At 41.8% G+C, this 17,803-nt stretch overlaps 1 protein-coding gene across 1 annotated transcript in view; it reads left to right on the top strand.

Annotated features, from left to right (window-relative positions):
- CSMD1 (CUB and Sushi multiple domains 1) overlaps positions 1-17,803 on the top strand; it is a 1,745,896-nt gene that overhangs the window by 843,538 nt on the left and 884,555 nt on the right. The gene's annotated exons all lie outside the window — the stretch shown is intronic.

The following is a 17,803-nucleotide window of genomic DNA, read 5'->3' as shown; positions in this document are numbered from 1 at the left end:
TCGGGGTACACGATTTGGGGTGTTCCCTACTCGTGAAATGCTGACACAGCAGAGTTCTCTTCTGATTCATTCTTAGAAGATACAGAGTGCTCTCAGAGAAGTCATCTCTTGAAAGTTGTATGTTTAATTGGAATTAAACAAACATTATGTATTTAAATAAATTATGCAGGTTAAAAATAGCAGCTGCTGAACGTTTCTAACATACTAAATTGAACAGTTTACTTACTGAGGATGCTTTATTCTGGGTCTGGCTCTCCCTGGTAGAAGGTAGATTCAGGAAGGGAGCCTCTGTTGTGTTCACGGGTTTGTCACAAGGATCTAGAAAAGATCCTTAAATGCGGCACACCATAAGTGCCAATAATATCTGTCAGTTGAATGGCTAGTTCTTAAAAAGCATTTTGTTTGAGATTAAGAATGCGGCACATACAAGTGTCTTACTTTGGTTTTATTTACTGGATACTTACAGAGCATGTACTATGTGCTGGGCATATGTTATAGATACACTATAATCTATATGGTTCGTTAGTTTGATATTATTTGAATTTTTAGTCACGTGTATGGGCTCATATATAATTTTTAAATTAGCTAATACAATATCTCTTAATACATGTATGGATTATCTATCACTTTATTTCTTTATCTACTTGAATATCGTTAATAGCTTTTACATAAGATAATCAGTTTTAGTAATGATCAATATTATAGCAGTTTTCCCTTTAGCATTACATATTATAAATGTATATGTACATTTTCATCTCGTATGATAGAATTTCAACACACAAAGCACATGAGGAGAAACGCATCTATAATACTGGCAGTGAATATTCAGATGTTACAGAACATCCAAAGGGAGCCTTGTTTGTATTGGACTGGATCCCATTGGTCAGACGTGATGGCCACCTATATGATGATGATGGCATTGATCTGGCAGAAAAAAGCTACACTTCTGTGCACGACTACGAAATCTAAATCTAAAAAGCGCTCCTTCTAGAGCTTTAATGTCAGGTCCTGGATGTATGTCATAAACCACAAAAAGAACAGGTTGCTGGAGATGGCCGTTGTCAATAACATTTATATCAATTCAACAGGTGACTGAAATGGTCGCCCTATTTCTAATGGCTGGTTGCTGCACATTTATTTGTAGTGTGTGTGTCTTCATCCATCTCTGGCTCCCTTAGAAATCTTGTAGAATGTTTATTTACATCTCGGTGGCCTTACCGCCCACTTAGTGCTTAAGAAAAAAAAAATGGTCAAATGAAAATGTTTCTGCGGCTCTCCACCCTGGGGCATTCTATTTAGAGGTGCCCACGTGAGATGCCTTCATCTTGCCAACATCTGTTTGGTCACTGTGTTTATCATGCAGTTACTCTGAGGAAGTGAGACTTGCGCAGACCTCTCCTGTAGCCCAGCTGCCTTTCCTCACCCCAGCCTTGGTTAGTCTGGCATCCTTCTGGTCTCAGCACACGCCCTGAGTCTTCGCCTGGCCTCGAACAGTGTCCACTTCTTCTCCTCTCCTGTTTGGTCCTCCTGGCTTTGTCTTTATCACATCAGTCGTCCTCCTCTATCCTCGTTATCCTCATGCTGTCCTCCCGACTAGACGGGGAGCTCCCCGGCCAGACAGCAGAGGTTTTTTACATCCCCTGACTAAAATTAGAGATAATTAAGAATCTCTATTAGTAATTAATGGATAATTCATTAACTTGGCCAGTTCACTCAGAAGTTGCTGAGTTACAGAAAAACTGACCTCCCAATATACAGGATACAATTTCTTCTAAGCTGAAGTGCCATCGAAAATAAATTTGATTAGTGAAGGTAACTAGCTGCAAAGCAGATTACTCCTTTTCAGATACTAAGCAACTCAAGAGCTAAGCTGGTCATGAGAACAGTTTATTTGGTAAGAAGCGAAGGCTAAGATCATTGAAAATCGAAAATGTAAATCTAAGGTCATTGACTATCTTATACATTTTTGGAGGGAGCTATGTAAGCTTTACGGATGGGAAGGGTAAGACTGACAGTCATTTCTGTGATTTATTACTGTTACTTATACTTCTTTTACTTTTTATCCCTTTTAATTTTCAGTACTTCCAAGTTGAAGAATTCCTCACATTATAAAGGTAGCCTGTCTGTGAAGTCAGAATTCCACAGTTGTGTTTATCACTTAAAATGACTCCAGGGCTTCCCTGGTGGCGCCGTGGTTGAGAGTCCGCCTGCTGATGCAGGGGACACGGGTTCGTGCCCCGGTCCGGGAAGATCGCACATGCTGCGGAGCCGCTGGGCCCGTGAGCCATGGCCGCTGGGCCTGTGCGTCTGGAGCCTGTGCTCCGCAGCGGGAGAGGCCACAGCAGTGAGAGGCCCGCGTACCGCAAAAAAACAAACAAACAAAAAAACAAATGACTCCAGTCTCATCTGCAGTGCTGGGTTCCTATAAGTCCTCCTGTGGGAGAATTGAGGTTGAGGGATTTTCCACATATGGGGAAACCCTGGGAGTGAGCAGATAGGCCTGCTAAAGCCCATCTTGTGCATTTATATTCACAATAATTAAGCAACAAAGATAACACAATAAACAAATAATAGGTGGCTGGCATTTTGCACATCATAAATTAATCACAACGGGCATTGTGGGATTAATTTTCGTTTTTGCTTTTCTTACTTAGTAGAGGCTGGTCTTATCTCTTTCCTCCACACTTCAGTGAGAAGCTTACGTATTATTTTGTTATTGCAAATGTTAAACATACTAAGAGAGAGTTGTTTCGTTTTTCCCTTTCTGTCCAGTCACCTAAGTAAATGATGAGTGATCCCTGCCTTTCTGATGTTTGCATGGATCACGCAATGCACGATGTTCTTTATCTTGGAGCTTTGGGTGGTCCCAAGTAAAGAGAATAATGGGAATGGCTGTGAGGATGAGTGCACTTTATTTGAATTCCCGTATGGAGGGATACGTATTTCCCCAGTTCCCTCACTTGTAACACCAATTCTTCTTCGGCATTACTGATGCACACCCCTGCCCCCTGCCTACAACCCCACCCGTAATTAATCCTGGGCAGTTCCAATGCCCAGATTGACTTTCTCTTTCTCTGTCTATCAGGGCAAAAGCCCTCTCTCCTTCTGACACATCCCCCTCTTTGTTTCTCTTCTAAAGCCTCAGCTGCTTCTTTTTCAAATAATAACAGAAATAATTAGCAATTCTCCAATATCAAAACAGAGATTCCCATGGTTGAGTTACATTTCACAAAAGAAAATCTGTATAGTCTCTGGAAAGTGAGCCTTTCAGGAGGGGACAATCCAGGCAGGATGAGTAAACACATTTGCATATTTTTATTTAAAAGCTTAAATATCAATTACTTTATTCCTCGAGTGTTTACTATTACTATATTTATAGAACCAATATTTTACTATTTTGCTATATTTATATTTTTACTACTTACTATTTTACTAAGTTTATAAACCTAGCATAGTAAAAAAAAAAATTACCCCTTGTAAATCAATCCTACTATTTTTTTCAATGTTAGTCATTTGAAGTACAAATAACATTTATTGATCATTTTTTTTCTAAAGATTTTATTTATTTAGACATTAAATAACCAAGCCAATTAGTTGTATATGACAGCACATTTTATCTCCAACTAATACATGGTGATTTTTTAAAATTCCAGTACATTATTTTGGTGGCATCTGAAATTACATTGAAGCCTTTTCGTTTTAATGTTTTTCTACTAACAGTTTATATCCATTACAATTCTTGAGATTATTAAACATGAACTGATTTTGACCTTTAGTTTTAGGAAATAATTTATATAAACATTTTATATAATATATTAACAACGTTTTCTCTTCACAAAGCTGATATGATGTGATTTTGGAATGTTTAATGAGCTTAAAATATGTATTAGATCAATTAATAGGTAGTACTATAAAACTTGTAGTTATAAAGAGGGATTTTTTTCTTTTTTTTTGTTTCGGTACGCGGGCCTCTCACTGCTGTGGCCTCTCCCGTTGCGGAGCACAGGCTCCAGACGCACAGGCTCAGCGGCCAAGGCTCACGGGCCCAGCCGCTCCGCGGCATGTGGGATCTTCCCGGACCGGGGCACGAACCCGCGTCCCCTGCATCGGCAGGCGGACCCTCAACCACTGCACCACCAGGGAAGCCCCGGGATTTTTTTTTAGCTTAGGAAAAGTTATTGGAGAAGACTATTGAAATCTCTCAAGATAACAGCAATGGTATTATGGAAATTGTTTAACGTATTCATTTGAGTGAAATAATCTTGTTTTCCAAGCTAATTTTATTCAGCTCTCGAATAAGAAAACTGCAGAGTTTTAACTAGTTGAATATATAGGAGATATTCTTTTCTCGAACTGCTTTTAAGTAGGTGGGCCATGTTTTTGTTATCATCTAATAATATACGAACAAAAAAGCAGTTCTGAATGAAAACTTTTCATTTCTCTTAATAAGTCTATGGATTTAAAGGAGAAATCACGGAGCTCAGGGTACAAATGCACATACATTCTATACATTACAATGTATTTAAACACATCCTTTCTAAATAGTTGTTCCTGCAGATAAACGGATGTTGATGGAGCTTCTATTTTCATTATTATATGTCCAGATAAAGAGAGTTGTCATCTTAAATCTTCAGGAAACGACACCTTACAAAACTCCCAAACATTTACTATGCAAACACGAGAATTAACATTTACTAAACTTAGTCGTGTAAGGCACTATTGTCGGGTCCGTTCATTACATAATTAATCAGAGAAGTTGCCTAATCTGTGTTTTATGGTCTGGAAGGAAAATCAGTTACATACATGCAAAATCACAGCATACTAGGAAGAGTGATGAATTTTATAGGCGTTATAATTGTCCGCATTTTAGATGATTGCACTCACCAGGGCATAGACCGAACTCTTATAGCAAAAAGACTCCAAAATACAGCAGCTGAGTCTGGGAAGAAGTTTACTTCTCTCTCTAATGCAACAGTGTAGGGGTGGGAAGGAAGACCAGCTTGAAGATGACTCCATTCCGTATGTTATTTACTCAGGCAGCCATTCCTTAAAGTCCTGTCCTTACCTATGCGGTCGTAGGCAGAGCAGCCCACCAACCCCTCTCCAGTTTTCCAGTGGAGAGAAGAGAGAGCAAAGGGTAGGCAGCTCCCTTGCGAGGAATCTGCACGTGGCACCCTTCACTCCCCATCACATCTTCCTGCTCTGGATTTCATCATCTGTCCCTGCCTATTTTCAGGAGAGATGAGGACACACGATCCTCTCTGTGTGGCCATATGTTCAGCTGTCTTTGTCAGTTCAGGCTGGTATAACAAAGTAGTATAGACTGGGTGGCTTGTCCACAACAGGAATTTATTTCTCTGAGTTCTGGAGGCTGGAAGTTTGAGACCAGGGGCCAGCGGGGTCCAGCTCTGGTGAAGGCTGTCTTCCAGACTGCAGCCTGCTGACTTCTAACTCTGTCTTCACATGGGGGAAGAGGGTGAGGCTCTCTGGGGTCCCTTTTATCAGGACACCAATCCCATTCATGAGGGCTTCACCCTCGTGATCTAATCACCTCACAAAGGCTCCACCTCCAATTGTCATAACCTTAGGAGTTTGTATCCCAACCTCTGAGTTGTAGGGGGACACAAACATTCAGTTCATAACATTAGTTAAAACTTGGCGGTGGTAGGGGGAGGTCCGTTCTAAGAAAAGAGGGGAGCTTAGCTTTGGAGAGACCACTACCAGTCTGCCACAGTGACATGTCCATACGCAGATATAGGACTGAAATTCGGCTCTACAGTGATCTTCACGGGAAATTCCACGTGGGGTAAGGGGAGCCTCCAACCCCAAATGGAGAGTTGCAGCCACTCTGGTGAAAAAAACCATCTCTCAAGCCTCTTTGTAAGATTCTTAACGTATTTGTAATGTAAATAACAGAAAGTTAGCAAGTATATGTTGAATAAATAAGTCTTCTGATCTATAAATTATCCTCTATCATAATTATAGTAACTAATTTCAAGCCTCATCAATAATTCACCCAACTTTTAGTAAAAGTTATTGATCATTCTAATAAAAATTAGAGACTTACAGCCTTCTGGTTCCCCATGTAACATAAGGTCCCGAATATTAATCATGTCCAAGTGAAAATCTAGAAGCCCTTGCACATCCCTTATGCTATACATGACAAGTTATCTGAATGTAGTTTGTTCTTATATAATGTGGTGAGCAAAATATGGATCATATCGATATTAGAGATCGACCTGATTATGGGATGCTGCCTGTCAGAATTGATTTCCTACGTGCCATTCTCTTTATATTCAGAGAGTGCCTTTAATTCTGCTCCAGCATTTTCAACCTTGCAGCTTCGTTTAGCTAACTTACGCTATGGGGCTTGCTCAGCCCTCTGGTGTCAGGCCAAAATTTAAAGAAACTGCCTAGTCTGACTTGACTTTGTCGTATATTTTCTTGACTCTTCAAAACCTAGATGAATTTATGTACACAAATCCACCAAGTTTGGCGTTGTTCCCACAAGACGTTGTCCACAGGAGGTCTGCTCACAGCACAGAGTCCCAGTGAGATCCTTTTGCCCCTTTTCCTGTCTTTTTTTCCCTGGTTCTCTCTTTTAAAAAGGCTGCTGTAACTCAGGGCACTACACTTCAAAACAAATAAAGAGCAGGCTTCTAGCATCTTACAGGAGTGAGTGTTGTAGGTCTCTGTATGTTAGCTTAGGTCACATGACTCCTGCAATGTCCAGGGCCTTCCCTTCCTGTCCAGAGCACGTGAGTCCTCATTGATGTGAATGGAGATTCATTCAGGCTTCGTGTAAAGGCAGGCTTGTATTGGGTTGGCCAAAAAGTTCATTCGGTTAACGAATATGTTGTTCAGTGAAGTTCGTGAAAATGAAAAATGTCTTTTATTTTTACTTAAAACCAAACGAACTTTTTGGCCAACCCAGTATTTATTCCTGGAGTGTTTGAAATTCTCTTTGAGATGCAGGATCTTTCCTAAGATGTTACGAATTGTCATCTTCAGATAAAGATTCTGATTAAGATAGATTCCACTTCTTGGGAATTCAGAATTTCCCACCCAACCAGTGTGTGCATTCATTCACTCATTCAGTGATTCATTCATTCACTCCATACAGCGTGTTTGAAGTCTCCGCTGTATATTAAGTGCTATTGCAGGTGTTGTGGCTACAAACGTGAATCGGAGAACTGGTAAGCCTTCTCTCCTTCAACTCAATTCTGGGGTGGAATAGAGACCAGTAAGCAAGCAAATGAAACCATTTAAAATTGTAGTAGTGATGGGAAGAAACTAAAACATGACGCGCGAGAAAATACTAAGAGGCAAGAACAGAGTTCTTTTAGGTCAGCTGAACGAGAGAGCTTTGAAAAATGATGGTGATCAAGCTGAGACACGAAGGATAAGAAAAATCACGTAAAGGTCTGGGGAGGGGTGGAGGGGGCAGTAATCTGAGCAGAGGTCATAAAGCTTGTGCGGGCTCAGAGGAGGGGGTGTGCTGTGCATCCTCTTCAAGAACCTTGGGGAAGACCTGTGAGGCGGAAGCACAGCGGGAGGGTTAGGAGTTACGGTCAGAGAAGTAGCGAGGGGCTGGGCCACGTGGGTGTTGCAGCACCTACTAAGGGGTCTGGGTTCTATTCTGACTTCAGTAGGAAGGCTCTCAGTAGGGGCGGGCCTGACCTGACTGTGTTGTAGAAAGGTCCCTTTCCGTGGTGCCGGAAATGGATGGAAAAATGCACAGGAGAAGGGATAGCCGGAGGGATATTGAAGAGGGGTGTGTGTGTGTGTGAGTGAGAGCGAGAGAGCGAGAGAGCGAGAGAGCGAGAGAGAGAGAGAGAGAGAGAGAGAGAGAGAGAGAACGTGACAAAGAAGCATGCTTTAACCTTTTCCAAAAGACTTTCTTTTTAATAAAGCTTGAGCTCTTTATATGAATTCAATCATGGAAAAAGCTTTTAAGTTCAAATGAATATGAAAATCATAAATTAGTAATATACCAATGCCTGGTAAACTGAAACTGCTTATGTCCATAGCTTTAATTTAAGACTATTTTTAGAAGCTAGGTGCAGGCTCCCACAGAAGAAAAAGTCAATCAGGTTAGACTGAGTGACAGCCAAGAATTTATTAATTGGAAATAATAGATAAAGCCATATGACTTTTAGAAATCGTTAAACTTTCAATTTTTTCTGTACAAATGTATGTTAAAATTAAAAGAAGTGCTTTTAATCGCTATGAAACCTATGCTATGTATCTAAATGAAATTATAAAACCATTATTTTAAATTATATCTACTTCCGTGTACAGGGATCTAATGTATGGACTTGATTTGAATTACTCAGACGTATATTTTTCTGTGCACTTCGTAAGACACACGTGTGGGTGTATGTGTTGTGTACATGTACATGAATATAGGCATAAATATCCTAATGTTAAAAAAAAAACGGGCTTCCCTGGTGGCGCAGTGGTTGAGCGTCCGCCTGCCGATGCAGGGGACACGGGTTCGTGCCCCGGTCCGGGAAGATCCCACATGCTGCGGAGCGGCTGGACCCGTGAGCCATGGCCGCTGAGCCTGCGCGTCCGAAGCCTGTGCTCTGCAACGGGAACGGCCACAACAGTGAGAGGCCCGCGAACAGCAAAAAAACAAAAACAAAAATAAAAAACCAATCAAGCAGTGCCAAGAGCCTGAAAGAAACAGTGCGTGGTCAGGGTGTGGAAACGCCATCTCTTGTAATGACTGAAAATTACCTCTGCGGGTAATTTGATCTTTGTATTTTATAGGTCACTTGTGTTCTCATGTTTTATTTTAGTCTTTGAATCTTATAGTTATTGCTTTGAGTACTGTGTTGTCTCTTTAAAATTATTTCTGCTATAACTCTCTTCCTAAAAGTAATTTGCTCTTTTCCTAAGTCACCACTAATAGCATGAATATTCTTGAGTTTGTTTCATTCTAAAAAATCTGCCCCCTGTTGGAGCCATGACTGCACCCGTGTCCTGGGGGCCCTGGCTCTGCTTGGGCCCGGCTCTCCTCCCATCGTGTTCAGCTCGGCATTTGGACTCCAGCATCAGGAGCCTGTCGGATGGCTCCAAGCTAGTGATCTCCACCTGCTGCTAGCGCTTTCCATTGATTGGCACTAAGGGGGCGCTATTTTAAATTATAGTGTCCTCGAAACCTTCGATCTGCTCATATCATGCACAGCTGATAAGCTTTTTGTCTGCCTACCCCTGCAACGATGCTCTTCCTTTAGAATAGTTGGAAAAAATAAGAGTCTTCATCTTCCTTCTTGCTCGTGAGATCCTTAGTGCCAAGCTGCTCGCCCACGGTCCCCCCGCCTCCCAAACCCGGCACCCCACACCTTCTGGCCCTGACCCACCTCTCCAGGGGCCCACTGGCGGCAGTTATTAACGGGCTTTGCCGGTGACAAACCCCTCCTCTGCCTTTTGTCCCGTTCCTCATTCTTGGGGCGCTGAGGGTGCAGACCCCTCTTCTGTAACTGCTTCGTGCTGATTTCAGTGTCCTCATACCCTGGGGGAGGGGCAGAACCTCTCCCCAGCAGCCTCCAGGTGAGTTTGATTGTCCCCAGGGCTCCTCATTGCAATGAAAGGTTTAGCTCTGTTTGTTTGTTTGTATTTTTTACTTCCCTGTGGGATCTGAAACTAGTCCTATTTAATATGTAGTTCACGGAGGTGTTTTTTTTTTTTTTTTTAATTTCCTGGAATATACCTAAACCTTCAGGTTTACAAGAAAAGCTGTTACCAGAAAGCTTTGCATTCAGGGTACCATGTGGCAATAACAGAGAAGGTGAGAAGGTAGTGGACAAGAAAGGGTGTGGCCTTTCTAGCGATGCCAGTGGGCCCCTGGAGAGGTGGGTCAGGGCCAGAAGGTGTGGGGTGCCGGAGTTTGGCAGCTGGAAACACTTGCTTAAGACCATCTCCGGAATTGATCCTGGCCAGAGGGAGCTGCTGCGTCTAACGTTACACCTGTCAGTGTGTGTGTTTGTGGGGGGAGCCTCAGCTCATAACTGGGTAGTCTGCTGGAAGGGCTATGGCCTCACCCCAAGTTGAGACAATCCGGAAACCAACCCAAATCCAGAGCTCCCTGGAGGATGGTCTGAGGCTTTGTCATGACTGCCCTACAGCTCAGTACCTTTCTCTGCCCAGCCCTGCTGCCTCTCCTCCCCCAGCCCCACCAGGTAAAGTGCGTGCACCCAACCCCCGTGTCAAGGGTCGGTGTCCCAGGGAACTAGGCTGTAGCTCTGCGATTGAGGCCTAGATGAAGGGAGGCTTCCTGTTGCTCAAGCCTGTAGCATCACCTGGAGAATGAAGTTTCCTGATCCCTCCCTCTGGAGGGGTCGCCGCCCTCAGAGACATGACTGCAGGTAAATCAAGCTGAGCCCCTTTTAGGGTTAACAATCAACATAGGATTGCTATGTCCACCCTTTTAACATTGTGAGATAACCCTCTTTATCCTTGGTTATATTATTTTGCATTAAAACTGTGTAATGGGGCTTCCCTGGTGGCGCAGTGGTTGAGAGTCCGCCTGCCGATGCAGGGGACACGGGTTCGTGCCCTGGTCCGGGAGGATCCCACATGCCGCAGAGCGGCTGGGCCCGTGTGCCATGGCCCCTGAGCCTGCACGTCCGGAGCCTGTGCTCCGCAACGGGAGAGGCCACAGCAGTGAGAGGCCCACGTACCGAAAAAAAAAAAACAAAACTGTGTGATGTTAACATAGCAACTTAAGTGTTCTTTTGATTAATATTTCTCATTTTACTTTTGTTGCTTTGTGTCTTTAAAGTATGTTTCTTGGCATCAGTGTATCACTGCCTTTTTAAAATCCAATCTAATAATCTCTGTCTTTTCCCCCCCACGTGTCTAGTTAACCTGTTTGATCTTTACCTTCTTCAAGACATAGAATACAATTATTATAACCATTTTAATGCTGTTGTCTACTAATTCAGCCATCGGTGTCATTTCTGGCTAGTTTTTTCTTCTTTTTCCCCATTATGGATTTTATCGTCTTGCCTGTTGGCATGCTTGATTGGATACCAGATATCGTGACTCTTAATTGGGAGGGTGTTGGATATTTTTGTATTCCCCAAAAGATTTTTGGATGTAGTTCAAGTTCTTGGAACAGTTTGATCCTTACAGGTACTGCTTCTTCAGGCTGCATGAGGAGTGAGTCAAGTTAGGAACCTCGGGTGAAAGTTTAAGTGGGCGTTCACTCTCGGGTTGTGCCAGGGATGATCCTACAGTTGAATAACCCAGGTAGTGAGAGCCCCGCAGATTCTCCATGCAAGGCCCCTCACTAGCCTCACCCTACTCTGATCCTGTTGCTTGTGAGGTTTCTGATACGTGACGCAGGCAGCATTCACTCTAGAGTGTGTTTTCCCCACTGCTGAGCTTAGAGCCTTCTCAGTACACTAACTTGTGTCCAGTGAAATGATGGAGGTTTTTGTTCTCCCTGTTGGGAAAGGTATTCTTCTCAGCCCTGCAAGCATCCTGGGCACTTTTGCTTCTAATCCCCCGGTAATTCTTTCACTAGCCTTGGGTCGTTTCTTTCCGTACGTGCCTTAGTAAGAATTCACCCAATATTCAAGAGGGGCCCTCTGTAGGTCTCTGGAACTCTCTTCCTCCTGTGAAATTGAGCTTCTCTGACACGCCGGGGCTCTCATCTCTGTCTCAACTCAGGGAGACTGTCAGACTCAACCTGGGTTTCTACTCCCTGTGCCTTTGGTCCCTAACTCTCTCCAAGAAATAAGCTGGAGAAATTTTAGGGATTCTCATTTAATTCCCATCTCTCAAGGGTCCTGTTCCAACACTGACTGATGTCCAGTGCTTTGAGAGCCATTTAAAAAAATAAATTTTGATTTTTTTTAAACTTCATTAAAGCAGGAAGGTAAATCTAATACCTGATACTGTAACTTAGCCCATAGCAGAAGTGTTATAGTGAGATTTTTAAAAATTTGAATTAATAAATGAACTGTGACTCAGAAAGAGTTTAGAATTGTTTTCTAGAATCAATTTAATTCAATTTTGTTAACCATCCCTAGTGGTATTTAATGTAACATTTAACCTTTGGAATGGGTCTTACCGTCCTTGTTATATGGATATCATGAATTAGAGAGTAAACAGAAGCATTATTTAGCATGGGGCACAGGTCATTTTGATCAGTTTCTGAGTGGTTGCTGGCTTCTTTGCTCTCATTAATTTGATATCTACCAGGGCTTGTGGTCATGTTTGTTTCAATGTCCTTTGCAATTTTTAGAAATACTCTTACCTCATCATTATATAAATATTGAGCAACTTGTAATCAACTGAACATCCATTTATTGAGTGTAAAGTTCACTTTTGAGAAGAAAGATGGTCATAAAAAATTGTATATCTGGGCTTCCCTGGCGCAGTGGTTGAGAGTCCGCCTGCCGATGCAGGGGACACGGGTTCGTGCCCCGGTCCGGGAAGATCCCACATGCTGCGGAGCGGCTGGGCCCGTGAGCCATGGCTGCTGAGCCTGCGCGTCCGGAGCCTGTGCTCCGCGATGGGAGAGGCCACAACAGTGAGAGGCCCGCGTACCGCAAAAAAAAAAAAAATTGTATATCTGCTTATAAGTCATTAATGAAAGCATTGGGGATCTACCTTGTGGCGGAAGTATAGGTAAATTTACCTGAGAAAATTAACGTACACACAATTTTCTCTTCAGCAATTCAGTGATAATTGAAAAGTTCACCTGCTGTTATTTCTTGTTGCTGTGCTCCTTTATGTATGTCAATCACGTACGCTTAATTTTCAGCCGTTGATTTTACCAGGCATCCATTCTTCCACGATTGCTTCTCAGCTGGACCCCTAGGCTCTGTTTGGTCTTGATCTTAACTTTTTGGCCATTTTTCTATTTTGTTTAATCATTATTCCCTCCTCCCCCATTAACTTTGGGTATTCCAGACGATTTACATCTGGGGTCCCAATTATTTTTCTTTTTTTCTTCCCTCCATTGTTACTCTGTAAATCAGGAAACTTAGGAACTTTTCTGGTGGTCACCTATTTTCTTGTAACTCTAGGGTACACCCTAGACGGCGAACAGGCTTAAAAACAAAGAGCATACTCACGTTCACAACTGAACCTGCTAGTCTGCATCTGTGGCCATCATGGCCGTATTCACACATCCTATTTTCCTGGGTCACAATCATAAACTCTTCCTCTTGTTGCTGTTTCTTCCTCAGTAGTTAACTCTTGATTTGCCATTTAGTTCCTTGATCATAGATTTACCGTCATTTATATCTGAATTGATGCCTGCGTTGTTTGGGGTGGTAAAGGTTCAGCTGCTCACAGATCCAGGTTAGTGATGTGAAAACGGTGTCTCCCTTACACTTCAAGATATAAACCAATGAAAGGTCAACCAGAAAAATTAAAGCGTAAGACCAGTAAGCTCATCCCAGGGGTCACCTGGCCATACATGCTTTACGCTCCCCAAAACTCAGTTCACACAGTCAAAATCATTTTCCAACGGGCATTTTTGTGTTCTCACTTCTTATAAGATTATAATGTCTTACAACTGCCATTCAAAATCTTTTGAAAATCCAGCCTCTAAGATTTCAAGTCCCTCTGCCAACTTGTCATTTTCTTGTGTTAACTTTGTTACGCAGTCCCTCCTGACTCCTTTCTCCCATTCTGAAAATTTACCTGAGAGCTTGAAACTTATTTTTAAGAAGCCATGTAATAATTTTGCCTTCAGTTTTCCCTGAGGAAACATCGTAACTCTCCCAAATCCTTATATTCCTTTTACTATATCAAACAAAGCTCTATTGAGAACATGACAGATTTAATGGCATTTTATTATCTTTATTTCTTTTGATGTTGACAACAGTTTCATAAGAAAGTTTATTATAGTGCTGAAGGGCAGAAATGCTGGATCCACCATGTGCAAATCCTATCACCAATACTTGCCAGCTGTGTGGCCATGAGAAAGTTTCTTAACCTCTCTGTGCCACAGTTTCTTCCTCTCTAAAAGGGGGATAATAATGGCACTGACTTCATATATACTGTTAACATATATAAACCACTTGAAACAGTGTCTAGCTAATAGCACCTGCTATATAAGTGTTACTAATTATTATTATATTAGAGCAGGAATAATGAAGTTGAATTAATATGGCTAAAAACCGGAATGTCTTTCTCCTTTGCTTCCCTTTTTAATGACAATGGTCTTATTTTAATGACTATGTTCTTATTTTAATGACAATATAGACTCTAGCAGACTCTTTCTAGTTTTATTGCTTCTAAAATTGGTATATATCAGAACCGCTGCATACTTTTACATTTGTGTGATTTCCGTAAAGTCCACATGGTGCTTTAGAACTGGGAAAATAAATTTGAAATTGCTAATATATATTGAGCACTTATTCTCTTCCATGTTCCCTGCTAACTGTTGAATCTGCGTTACCTCATACATGTGTCACAGCACACCCTGTTGCTAGGTTTTATCTTTAATTCCCCTTGTCAAGACATAGAGACTGAAATTTAAGTAATTTGTCCAACATTATACCGTCTGTTTCTGGAGGAGAAACACAAGTCTGTCTGATACTGATCCACATAACCCACTGTACCGGGTACTTTTCTGTAGCCACTTGTCACTCCTACATCCTTCATTTAAAAATGATCTTTCTCTTTTTTTTTTTTGTTTTTCTTGTTTTTGCGGTACGCCAGCCTCTCACTGTTGCGGCGTCTCCCGTTGTGGAGCGCAGGCTCAGCGGCCATGGCTCACGGGCCCAGCCGCTCCACGGCATGTGGGATCTTCCCGGACCGGGGCACAAACCCGTGTCCCCTGCATCGGCAGGCGGACTCTCAACCACTGCGCCACCAGGGAAGCCCAATCTTTCTGTTTTAATTTGGCCAAACCTTACCACTTCCCACCTTGAAGTATACTTAAAACTCCTTATACTTAAAACACTTCCTCTTTGAGTTCTTCTCATCCAGATCCTGTAACTTTTCTGGCATCTACACAGCATATCTCCCGAAATGTTGTTCTTCACGTGGAGAAAGAGACTTTGGAAGTGGATGGCATTAAATTTCTCCCCCGCCCCTAAGAAATCCTCCTTGCTCTTGTCACGTAACTGCTGTCTCTGCATCTTCTTGTCCCACCAAACGGCCACGATTCAGAGAGTCAGGACAGAGAATAAATGTCAGGTTTCAAGATTTGAAAATCTAGCTTTCAAAGCATTCCGGAAGATGAGTACGGTGGATTGTTCTAATCCTTCCCAAAGGTTTCAGGAGGGAGCGAGGGCAGTCTGTGGACAAATACATCACGCATCGTTGGTTTTATTTCCAGGGGTGTATGTCAGGTGGGTGTTTGAGGTTTTATTTCCTTAAGCTGCAGTGAAACTCCTGGAAAGGCCAAGTGTAAACAAATAGTCTGACATTCACCCTCCTGGGAGCCAGCTTCCAAATGCACTTGCCTAATGAAATTTCATTAATTGTGTACATCCTGTTAAAAATGCTGCCCTTCCTCTGATGAATTTCAGACTTCTGTCCGCCAGCCTTTTGTCCCATTTCATGATGAATATTAGTGACATATTTTATTTTAGTATCATGTTTCCACTTTTCTTCTGGAAAGGGATTTGACATGGCATCCATTTAATGACTGAAACAGTTGGGTCAAAGGTTTGATGTGATAGCCTAATTAAGTCATTGAGTTGTGACCATTTGCACTTGCCGGAGCAGAAGTGTTATAGAGGGATTTTCAGTGAGCCTAATTGGAATGACAGCCTAGGTTTCAAGCCCTGGGTGTACAAACTTGGCTTCCTGGGGTCTGATGGGTAGAAACCGGCTGTGAGAGGAAAGCAGTGTGCCCAGAGCTCCTTTCAACATTCTTTCACATCCACAAGTGTCTGCACTGGGTGCCTGATTGCCATCACCCTAATAGGAATTTCTTGAAGCATCGATGAGAAAGAGTGCACATTACTTCAAGGAATGATTAAAGCAAACTAACGGTAGAGTCCAAGTCAATTCAATAAGTATTTACTAAATAATGTGTCCTCATTGCTCTGGGAGACACCAAGAGACCGTCACCATCTTCGGGGAAACTGGTTGAAAAGTTGGTTCAAATAAAAATGGCAGAAGTGACAGTGGGGTTGAGTTTATTTTAAATTAGTCTTGTCCAGCCACTGGATTTTCATGTCTTGGCATTTTTTTGTGTGTGTCTGAGTCATAAATCTTTGTGTAGACCTATAATCATTTTTGTCCATTTTTCACAATTTAAGATATTTTGAGGGCTTCCCTGGTGGCGCAGTGGTTGAGAGTCCGCCTGCCGATGCAGGGGACACGGGTTCGTGCCCCGGTCTGGGAAGATCCCACATGCCGCGGAGCGGCTGGGCCCATGAGCCATGGCCGCTGAGCCTGCACATCCGGAGCCTGTTCTCTGCAACGGGAGAGGCCACAACAGTGAGAGGCCCACATACCGGAAAAAAAAAAAAAAGAAAAAAAGATATTTTGATAATGTCTTAATGAAATGGCTGATGCCTTTGTAGTATTATGTGCGTGTTTGCATTTTCGTGTTTGCAACTAGAAGTAAATGTTTTAAATCATCCTCAGTTACTTCTATTCTCTTGCTGACATTGTTCACATTAACATTATTTTCCTAAATTATAAGGTTGGTTGAAATCAAAATTTTCATTCTGGACAAGGAAGAAAAACACCAAAAGCATTCATATTCACATATTCCCCCCCAACCCCATCTGTTTTTCTCTCTCTGTTGATGATAGAAATTCAGCGCATGTCTCACGTCTGTCTCTGATTATAAGGTCCCTAGCTCAGGCTGGCTGTTGGGCATCCCGGGTCATAAAATAAAGTGATTCTCCAAGATAGAATTGAAAGTTTTCTACCTTAGGAAATCATAGACAGTTAAATTCCAGACAGTTAAAAATGTTTTTAAACAGCATTTAAAAAACAGATTTATTGCCTTAGGGATGGTGAATGTGGAATTAAAAACAGAATTTCTTTTTTATAAAAGACCCATAGATGATTATAGATTATACTGAATTATTTTCTATTATGTTATCAAACAGGTTTTTGTAGACTGTTTTCAGAAATTATTTTCTAAAAACTAGAACTGAGCAAACTGTGACTATATAGTGATTTCATAAACATGTCAGTAATATTAAACATCTAAATTGTAGTATTTGTTTTCTCAGTGTTTCTATATAGTTTAGTTTGTATGTATTTAATACGAAAATAAAATTAATCTTGGAAATCACTGAAATTCCCTCCCTGTTCACTGGGAAATGTCTATTTATCTCTCTGTTTACAAACAAAGAAAAAGTGCTCGGTATTATACATATATAACAAAATGTACCCCTATACCAATTCAAAAAATTGGATACAGAAATAGAATAATTTTGTTCATTTGGAAATACTTTTTTTTGGAAAATCATTTCTTTTTTAAATGGTAGGATCCTTGGTATATTTGAATTCTACATAATAGCAGCTAACTTACTGATGATATATTAAATTTAAACCAGAAATATGGAGACAGTAGCTGACAATCATCAACTTCGTCTATTCAACTTAATGGTGCCTCAGTTAAGTTCAAAAGTACGTTCTATGAGTGTGAAACGGCATCGTGTCCATTAGGTTTCAAGGCAGTTGAATTAGACAGAGAAGCCTATCAATATGAAAAGTGAGGAGGCCAAGAAAGACCATAATCAAGGCTATCTCACTGAAATGCAAGTGAGACAGTACTTGCCTTGTCAAAACTGATAGTTAAAACTTTGTTGTGGGGCTTCCCTGGTGGCCCAGTGGTTGGGAGTCCGCCTGCCGATGC

This window comes from Neophocaena asiaeorientalis, unplaced genomic scaffold, assembly GCF_003031525.2.
Source record: "Neophocaena asiaeorientalis asiaeorientalis breed wild unplaced genomic scaffold, Neophocaena_asiaeorientalis_V1.1 scaffold16, whole genome shotgun sequence".
NCBI lineage: Eukaryota > Metazoa > Chordata > Mammalia > Artiodactyla > Phocoenidae > Neophocaena > Neophocaena asiaeorientalis.
Note: the sequence above shows the minus strand (reverse complement) of the source record. Positions and strands in the feature narration are given on the sequence as shown.